Genomic DNA, 10076 nt, shown 5'->3' with positions numbered 1-10076 from the left:
GGGGGGGTTGGTTGGGGGTGAAAGGTAGCTGGGAAAGTGATAGGTGGATGAAGGTGAGGGTGAAGGTGATAGGTCAGACGAGGAGTGATGGACAGGTCTGGAGGGTGGTGCAAAGTTGGAGGCTTGGGTCTGGGATAATGTGGGGGGAGGGGAAATGAAGCTGTTGAAATCCACATTTATCCCGTGTGGTTGCAGGGTTTCAAGGTGGATTATGAGGGGTTCTTCCTCCAGGTGTTGGGTAGTTAGGGTTTGGCAGTGGAGGCGGCCCAGGACCTGCATGTTGAAGTGGAGGAGGGGGAGTTGAAGTGTTCAGCCCAGGGGTGGTGGGGTTGGTGGGTGCAGGTATCCCAGAGATGTTCTCTGAAACAATCTGCAAGAAGGTGTCCTGTGTCCCAGATGTAGAGGAAACCACACCAGGTGCAACCTCTTTCAAGGCTGTCTCCATGTTGTATGACGGATCCTCTCTATAGCTCATCTTTGTTTAAGCTACATCTGCTAGATTTGCTGACACTATCATTTTTTTCTGGAAAAAGTCTACAGGATTAGTTGGTTGGTTTAGTTTGGTCAAGGAAAATCACTTGTTGGTCTAATGAGAGGAGACTCTTGTCTTAAACAAGGTGTAGTTTATTGTATGCTATTCATTGGGTACAATTTATATTATCATGACAGACACTGTTATTGAGACTATGATGGAGACCTCAAGATTAAGTCTCACAGGTTCAAAGCAGTTCCCTTCTTGAATATCATATTGGACATGCTCAATGTATTCCTTTGCATTGACTCTTTCAGGCCCTGAAACACTTTATAACACGAATGTGATTTTTCTATCTACTTATATATGAGAAACTACTCAGTCTCTCAATAGTACCTTCAGATGTAGCACTCTGTGGCATGAGTGTCAAATTCATATTATCTTTCATGGTATTGAAGGTCAGTTTGCAATATGCTACTGAAACAACATTTTTATTTCAAATCCTCTTGCGGTACAATTGCCTCCATTCACAGCTCTAGGCATACAAAATAGAGATAGGTCCTGAGTATGATTCATATTTATCTTTTAGATGAAACAAGGAAAGTCCAGCCTCCACTCCATAGCAGCATATTTGGTAACTGCTTTGCTTCATAATGCTCACATGGGTGTGAAAAAGATTCCAAGTTTGAACTCAGGTTTTTGTTGTGTTGACTAATTGTTAGCCAGGATTACAGAGAGCTGTGGAGGTTCAGAATTTGGCTCAACTATGATTAACAGTGGTGTTTTGGACTATGGTGATGGAATGAGTAAAAGGCATTGAAGTGTTTGATCAGCCACAATCATATGAATGTTTGGGGCAGGCTTAATAGTTTGAATGACCTACTTCTGTTTCTATGTTTCTAGCATAGACATTACAGTTCATATCAGGTTCTTGAGACTAGAAACAGAAGAAATAAATCATTTGCTTGACATAATACTAGTGGCAGGGATGTAGCCCAACATTTGGAGGACTGGTTGGAAACTCGCATTGCTTCCATGAAGGAGGCCTCACCAACCCAAGTGCCTGTCAAACATTGGACTTTTCCTGGGATTTAGCACACCGGAGCAGAAATCCTACCAGCTGGAGTTGCCAGAGCCCGGTGGTTTCTCGCAGCGAGCAGTCTCTTTGAGGTGTAAGAACCAAGGGCAGAGGGGTGGCTTTCAGCAACCACCTCACTGTCCTAATGACAGATCTCTTGATTAAGCTGACAAACATGATTAGGTTTGTTGGGTGACTTTTGTGAGCTATAAGAAAGCCACACGACTCTCATCTAGTTCCAATAAATTTTTGTGGACAGAAGGATAATTGGTATCAAGTGGAGTGCCACAAGGATCGGTGCTGGACCCTCTACTTTTTGTCATTTACATAAATCATTTGGATGCGAGCATAAGCGGTACAGTTAGTAAGTTTGCAGATGACACCAAAATTGGAGGTGTAGTGGACAGCGAAGAGGGTTACCTCAGATTACAACAGGATCTGGGCCAGATGGAGTTTAATTCAGATAAATGCAAGGTGCTGCATTTTGAAAAGCAAATCTTAGCAGGACTTATACACTTAATGGTAAGGTCCTAGGGAGCGTTGCTGAACAAAGAGACCTTGGAGTGCAGGTTCATAGCTCCTTGAAAGCGGAGTCGTTTTCCCTGGAGCGTCGGAGGCTGAGGGGTGACCTTATAGAGCTTTACAAAATTATGAGGGGCACGGATAGGGTAAATATGCAAAGTCTTTTTCCTGGGGTTGGGGAGTCCAGAACTAGAGGGCATAGGTTTAGGGTGAGAGGGGAAAGATATAAAAGAGACCTAAGGGGCAACTTTTTCACGCAGAGGGTGGTACGTGTATGGAATGAGCTGCCAGAGGAAGTGGTGGAGGCTGGTACAATTGCAACATTTAAGAGGCATTTGGATGGGTATATGAACAGGAAGGGTTTGGAGGGATATGGGACTAGATTGGGTTGGGACATCTGGTTGGCATGGATGGGTTGGACCGTAGGGTCTGTTTCCATGCTGTACATCTCTATGAATCCATAATGAGTTTAATTAACATTCCATCATGTGTGGGTGAATATATCCATATGTACCTTTTATTCTTCAATTTAAGCCAGGAAGGTTTATCTGCTGTTGGCAGATTGACGTGCAGTCTCTCCTGTAATTAAGTGGCCCTGGGTCACTTTCCCACTACTACAGGTTGGATTAGATTCCAACCCATATTTTCTACTTCTGGTCCATATCCAGTATTGAAAAGTACATATATGTGGAGATTGAATGAACAACAAATCATACACTCAACGGAAACTTTTAAAGAACACATTAGATTACAAATTATGGAAAGTAAGATAATTGCATAATTTCTGAATGTAATCCTTATCCAGATAAATCATGGCTGATTTACAGTTTAACTTAGCATACCTTAGGAACTAATTTCCTGGTTCTATATCTCTTGATACCCTTATCAAACAGCTATTGATTGTCTTGCCAGAAGAAAGATGCTCAAAAAAGGGTATGGAAATTTAAACATGCAGACCTGAAGATTTCTGCGGAGCTAGGCTGATTTTTTTGTAATATTCTTCTAAGATCCAAAACAATCATTTGGAAAAAATACTTTTGTTGTTTCCAAGTTTCCTTTTAAGGACCACTGTTTAGAACACTTCACAAGATCATAAGACAGAGTAGTAGGAGTAGGTATTTTAGCTGATTAGGTCTCATCTGCCATTCAATGAGATCATGGCTGATCTGATAATCCTCAAATTCACTTTTCCCCCCATGACCCTTGACTCCCTTACTGATTATCTGTCTCTCTCAGCCTTGAATGTACTTATTGACCCAGCCTCAACAACCCTCTGCAGGAAAGAATTCCACAGATTCATGACCATCAGAGAAGAAATTTATCCTCATCTCTGTCTTAAATGTGTGACCCCTTATTCTGAGGTTATGCCCTAAGGTCCTAGATATTCAGTAAGACCTGGAAAGTGTGCTTACTCCATTCATTGATACTTTAACATTACATTGCCATCCACAACCTCCATAGTTTTTTGGGGTCCTTTCTGCAAAAACAAGGATTTCTGTTCTTTCCCTCCGAAAGCCTTGAATTATCACCACATTAAATCTAATAAACTGTTTTTTTTTTTTGGTTGCAATTGCTATATTCCTATTGGTAAAAGGAATTTGACATTGCTTTTTAAAGTTATTCTGGAATATGCTTCAGAATTGCATTTTTAAGTATGGAGATGAGTAAAGGTTTTGAGTAAAAAAGTTGATATGACATCAATAGGCAAAATGCAACATTTCTCTCGCTCTCTAATTTTTTGGTTTGTTTTGCACTTCACATGCAGTTTGCTCCTAATATGGGTATAATTGTAGCAATAAATTATGTTTCCTTAGAAAATGGTGAACTATGATACATTGGGAGTTTCTAACGTGACCTTACCACCATATTTAATTGTGTTGCCTGAAACACTGAGACATTGCTCTTGACCTTTCCCAGTTGCATGTAGTTAAAAAGTCAAAGATCTAGTAATAGCGCTTTGTAACTTTATATCGATTCAACAAGTAACATGAATTAATAAAAATGTGACAGCAACTGACAAAAGTCAACAAATAACAAAATGTTGCATTTTATATCTAACAAGTGCTCATTGCATTGCTCAGTTTTTGGGACCTGGAGATTGCTTCTGGTCCTTATCTTAATTCTGCAGAAACTTAAATATGACAGTTGCTTCCTTTAGCTTTGATGAAGTAAACTTATTTTAGCAATATATATTTCATTTGTCACTAAAAATATTACAGTCACAGCTAACATTGCTTGTAAATAAATAAATAAAAATATTGCAGAATCTGCAGTGTGCAAGATGGTGGGTCGATGCAGAGACGGCCACAAATCTGTTGTAAATATGCTTAGAGATGGCTCTTGGTAACCAGAACTGTTTATTGAACTATTTACTTTATGTGCAGAGTAGAGAAGAGTGGGAGTTGTGTTATTACACAATGTAACTTCCTTGTCTCAACTCCTTAACCCACTTATTGCACCCCCCTGCCATTGGTAGTCCTTTAAACCACTTAATGAATAGGTCTGAAATATACATGAGCAGTAAAGTACCCCTTAGAAGCAATGGGAACTGTACTTTGTTGCGGTCATAGGAACTAGTTAAATGGTAATATCATGTAATTAGTCGTTATGCATCTCAAATGTGCAGCATACAAATGAGCATTAGTGAAGCTTTCATGGTGCTACCAACTATCATTGAAATTATTGTAGATATACAGGAGTGATACCTGGACTTCAAAGGTTAAATAAAGGTTTTTTAAAAAAATACCAATTAGGTCTGTTTTCTTCAAAATTCAGATGGTTAAGGGGCGATCTTCAAGATGTTTACAGGAAAAGATAGGGTGGGTAAGAACAAATTATTTCCATTGGTTGGGGATTCTAATACTAGAGGTCATAGTCTTAAAAATTAGGGCCAGCCATTCAGAAGAGACACTAGGAAGCATGTCTACACACAAAGGTGGCAGATGTTTGGAACTTTCTTCCACAAATGACAGTGGATGTTAGACAAGTTGTTAATTTTAACTTGGATAATTTTTTGTTAAGCAAAAGCTATTCAGGGATATGGGCCAAAAGCAGATATATAGAGTTAGGCCACAGATCAACCATAATCTCTTTGAATGGTGGAGCAGTCTCAATGGCCTAAACCTGTTCCTGTAAAGGATTTCTTAGAATGTGAAAGGCATGTGGTCAGTCAACATGGTTGTCATGTGATAGCAACTGGTAGACCTAAAGAGCATGGTTACCTCCTCTTTACTCTCTTCTTAGCAACCTAGATAACTTCCTTCTGAAGATTGTTGTCATCCAACCCAAAGTTTATAACAGGAAATGCTGGGGAAACTCAGCAGCATGTATAGAGTTGGATATATTTAACATTTTGAGTCCAATATACCACTTCTTCAGAACACCAAAACTTTGGCACAAAGTTAATAATTTCCATTACTTCCTATGGATAATTATCAGGGTTCACTTCAAAAAAGAAGTTTTAGAAAACACTTTTCTCAGCTCGCAATATACTTGCATTTTCCAGGGATAATCCCAAACACTAAAAAAAACACAACTGGCAAGAACACACCTGTGCCAACATAGAGATACAAAAAGAAAATAAAGTTTTCCATTATGTGGTGCCTTTGTTGATCACAGGACGTCCCGAAACACTTTACAGTAAGCAATTTTGAAATGTTGTCTTTTTTATTTCAGAAATATACTTTTATTTATAAAAATATCTTTTTATATACGTTACACAGTCACTATGGAGAAACAAATAAAATTTGGAGTTTGACTCTGTCCAACAAAAAAACTACTTGGACAAGGCTATGTTTACACATATTTGAGTCACAGGGGCAGAATCCCGGATAACTGAACAGACCCCATTTAAATTCAACAGGAAGACCCTAGATGGTGGTCTTTTCCCACTGTGCCTTGGTGGCGACTGACCCAGCCTTTGGTGTGTCCTTCAGCATGTAGTCTTGGATCTTTTGGAATGTGCCAGTCTGCAATATTTGGTCAAGACCAACTCCTTGCTCTGGAAGCCCAACAAGTTTTAGGCAAACCAAAGAACATCTTTCACCGAACTTATGGTCCTTCAGGCGCAGTTGATATTTGTTTCTGTGTGTCCAGGGTGTGATGATGCTGTTCCTTTAACAACGTTATGTTGTCCTTGGTGCTTTTTTTTTCAGAGAGTTCGTGAAAGACACAGACTCCAAAAAGTCTGAAGGTTTTTAGGGCCACTTTGATTATAGCTAACAGATACCGCCTCAGGCCAAAGGCTTTTAAGTTTTAAAGGAAACACTTGCACAATGAAAGGGGAGCAGCCAGTGCTCCCAGCCCAGCTTTTCTCTGGTTTTGGTTTGGATTTTAGCAGTAGTAGTGCTAAAGGCTGCTGGACCCCAAAGAAGCAGGTCTATGCTGATCTCTCTCTGACCTCTTTCCGATTGAAAAAAAAACTGTTTGATTTGACCTTTTGTAGGTAAAATCAAGGGGTCTTTATGGGGATTGTTGCAAGTATTTGGAACAGCATCATTAAGTTGGGATAAGTTTGGGGCGGCATGGTGGCTCAGTGGATAGCACTGCTGCCTCACAGCACCAGGGTCCCAAGTTCGATTGTCAGCCTCGGGTGACTGTCTGTGTGGAGTTTGCACGTTCTCCCCGTGTCTGTGTGGGTTTCCTCCAGGTGCTCTGGTTTCCTCTCTCAGTCCAAAGATGTGCAAGTCAGGTGAATTGGCCATGGTAAATGGCCCATAATGCTGGGTGCATTAGTCAGAGGGAAGTGGGTCTGGGTGAGTTACTCTTCAAAGGGTTGGTGTGGACTTGTTGGGCCGAAGGGCCTGTTTCCACACTGTAGGAAATTTAATCTAATCTGTTCGGATTTTGGGTAGGTTATGTTATTTTGTATTCTGTTATCTTTTTAGTTTGTGTTTCCTTCAAAAGCAACCGTTATATTTAAATTGCTGCAGAATTAAGATAAGGACCAGAAGCAATTTCCAGGTCCCGAAAACTCTGAGCAATGCAATGAGCACTTGTTAGATATAAAATGCTACCTTCTTGAAATGTTTTGAGGGGGTCTGGCCTGGTCCATAACAAGGGGAACAGACAGTGCAGCACAGAATCCTGAATCAGGAGCTGTTGAGGATGAACCTCGACACAGAGTCCTGCATCTCTCTCTAGCCTTCCTTTGCAAAGGCACATTCCAGAAGGAGATGTATGACAGTCCCTACACCACTCACCCAACCACAGCTATTTTGAGGGCAGCATGTGGTGGTGCAGAGTCTAGGTATACAAGAGAGATCACACATGAAGTGCCCTTCTTATCACCAGCCAAGTGATCTTTTAGTGCTTGTTGGAAAGTTCTTCTGGTGATAAGGCATATTGCCAAATGACTTTGACAGTCTGCTCATGGAACAACCCGACAGGATCCACCCTCTCCTTTGCCTGCAGGTTCTTGAAGACGCTATGTGCCGACCACTCCCTGATGGTGGTCAAAAGTGTTCCACTTTGCAAATCTCTGCACAAAGGTATAGGTTTTATGGAGCGGCCCAACTACTTGGAGTGTTCCACAGCGATGAGGTGAGTCCCATCCTTCGCAACACCAGGGACAGGTAGAACCTCAATATGTCGTGACATGTGGCATTTGTGTACTGAGGCCTATGTGCAGCTTGATGTAACCACACTCAAAGTTGGCCATTAGTATGAGGGTAGCATTAGGTGTGTTCTTCCATCCCCACCATTTATCCAGAGCATTATACATGGTGTTGCTACAGACACAGTCCATCTTAGTTTTGAGGTTCTGCCATCTCTGACTGTCAGAAACAGCCAGGCTCAAATTTGCCTATTATCCATTCTCGGTCTCCCTCACCCCTTGCCCCATTGTATAGACTTCAAGTGCATGGCCCATTTGGCACAGAGAACACTTATGCTGTCATTAACTTTTCAAAGGAATAGCAATAAAAGTTTGCCTTAGAATTGCTTAGTTTATTACATGCACAATTTTTTGCTTCAGTATCAGATTACCTGTCTAATTATGCATTATGCAAATACTGTCTCTAGGGACTACTGTCCTAGCATCACCGTAGGGAATTAGTCTTTAAGTTGCTGTGCACCTGCAATTCAGCAGGAAATCTCATTCTGTGGTCTTAAGATATGGGTAAAATACAGAAAATTTAGAATAAAATATTAAATTGAACTTAAAATGATGATGACTTCCAGAAACTTGTATAGTAAGAAACTGATCTGCCATTGATTATCTTCTGTTATGATTATTTGATATAAATTAACTCTTGGCCTCTAATGAGGATTTATAATTTATGATTGCATAAATTCATTTTGCATGTCTGTATTTGAGAAAGATAAATTAAGTTGGTAAATTAAACATGATGGTAGAAATACATATGTGGTCGACATCCTTGTTGTTTTATGTGGCAACTTATCACTTCTGCTTTTATTGAAAATTTGAATCTAATCTCGAACTATCTATATAAAGACATTTGCCTAATGATAAACTCAGAATATTCTGTAAGATATATAGTTACTACAAATTTGTCAAAAATCTATTGGATGACTTTAGAGTAAGACAAAATTATACAAAAGGATTGATGGTGCAATAGATACCAATATTGACCTACAATCTTAGTATTTGATACGTGATGTTCATTTTTGTTTACAGGCTTTTATTATGGCATATATTGAGTATTTCTTTATGAAAGTGCACTTTTGTAAAATGACCCTGTGATTTTTGGCATGGGGTGTATACTGTTGGTGAAGTGGAGCTGTGGTTCTGAAGTTCAGCTAATGCAACTATTGAGAAAAACTGGAAATGTTCTGTAGCTTGTTGTATGATGCATCCCTTCAAACAACTTGATGGTAATATAGAGTGATTTTCTACTTTAGCCAATCCATTTCCCAGTATTTATATTTCTGGACTAAATCAACCAACATTAATCATATTATTTTAATGTGAGCAAAATGTATTAAGTTTGCCTGAGGATGCCTTCTCGACTCAAATTAGATCATGCTTCTTTGGAATTGCACAATCTCCCTTCCCCATTACAGCATCCTTTAATTCCTGCAGAAACATTTGGGAAAATCCCGAACTTGGTGCACCCGCCAAGGGAGAGACAATCCTGAATGTTCTAAACAGGCAAAATACTGACTGTACGCAAACAATTTATGCTTGCAACACTCTAAACAGTGTCCAATGTTTATTGTGATTCTGCAATTTGCGAAATAATTTTGATTGTGCTAAGAATTAAGGTGACAACCAATTTAAGATTTTTAGTTGAACTCCATGTTTCACACTGGTATGTACTGGAAACTACATTAGTAACTGTTCTTTTCAGCCATAAAGAGTATGTGTACACTGGATCTGTGTGGTTTGAACAAAATAGGTGACAGCCATTCTTTGGTTTATTCATTAGGTGAATGCACCAAACCATCATCTCCCAGACCATACAGAACCTCATCACCTCAGGAGATCTCCCACCCACAGCTTCCAACCTCATAGTCCGGGAACCCCGCACTGGCTGGTTCTACCTCCTTCCCAAGATCCACAAGCCTGACCACCCTGGCTGACCCATTGTCTCAGCATGCTCCTGCCCCACTGAACTCATGTCTACCTACCTCGATACTGTCCTATCCCCCCTAGTCCAGGAACTCCCCACATATGTTCGAGACACCACCCACGCCCTCCACCTCCTCCAAGACTTCCGTTTCCCCGGCCCCCAAAGCCTCATCTTCACCATGGATATCCAATCCCTCTACACCTCCATCCGCCATGACCAGGGCCTCCAAGCCCTCCGTTTTTTCCTCTCCAGACGAGCCCAACAGTACCCTTCCACCGACACTCTCATTCGTTTGGCCGAACTGGTCCTCACCCTTAACAATTTCTCCTTTGAATCCTCCCACTTCCTCCAAACCAAAGGGGTAGCCATGGGCACACGTATGGGCCCCAGCTATCCCTGTCTCTTTGTTGGTTACGTAGAACAGTTGATCTTCTGTAATTACACCGGCACCACTCCCCACCTCTTCCTACGC

The 10076-nt window shown here is 40.7% G+C and overlaps 1 long non-coding RNA gene across 1 annotated transcript in view; it reads left to right on the top strand.

Moving 5' to 3' along the window:
* Positions 1–10076, top strand: part of LOC122554780 — a 25632-nt gene that overhangs the window by 11880 nt on the left and 3676 nt on the right. The window contains exon 2 of the long non-coding RNA XR_006313078.1: positions 7485–7613. This is a non-coding gene — a long non-coding RNA (uncharacterized LOC122554780). The remainder of the gene's footprint in view (positions 1–7484; positions 7614–10076) is intronic.

The sequence above is a fragment of the Chiloscyllium plagiosum genome, chromosome 11, assembly GCF_004010195.1.
Source record: "Chiloscyllium plagiosum isolate BGI_BamShark_2017 chromosome 11, ASM401019v2, whole genome shotgun sequence".
NCBI classification, from domain to species: Eukaryota; Metazoa; Chordata; class Chondrichthyes; order Orectolobiformes; family Hemiscylliidae; genus Chiloscyllium; species Chiloscyllium plagiosum.
Note: the sequence above shows the minus strand (reverse complement) of the source record. Positions and strands in the feature narration are given on the sequence as shown.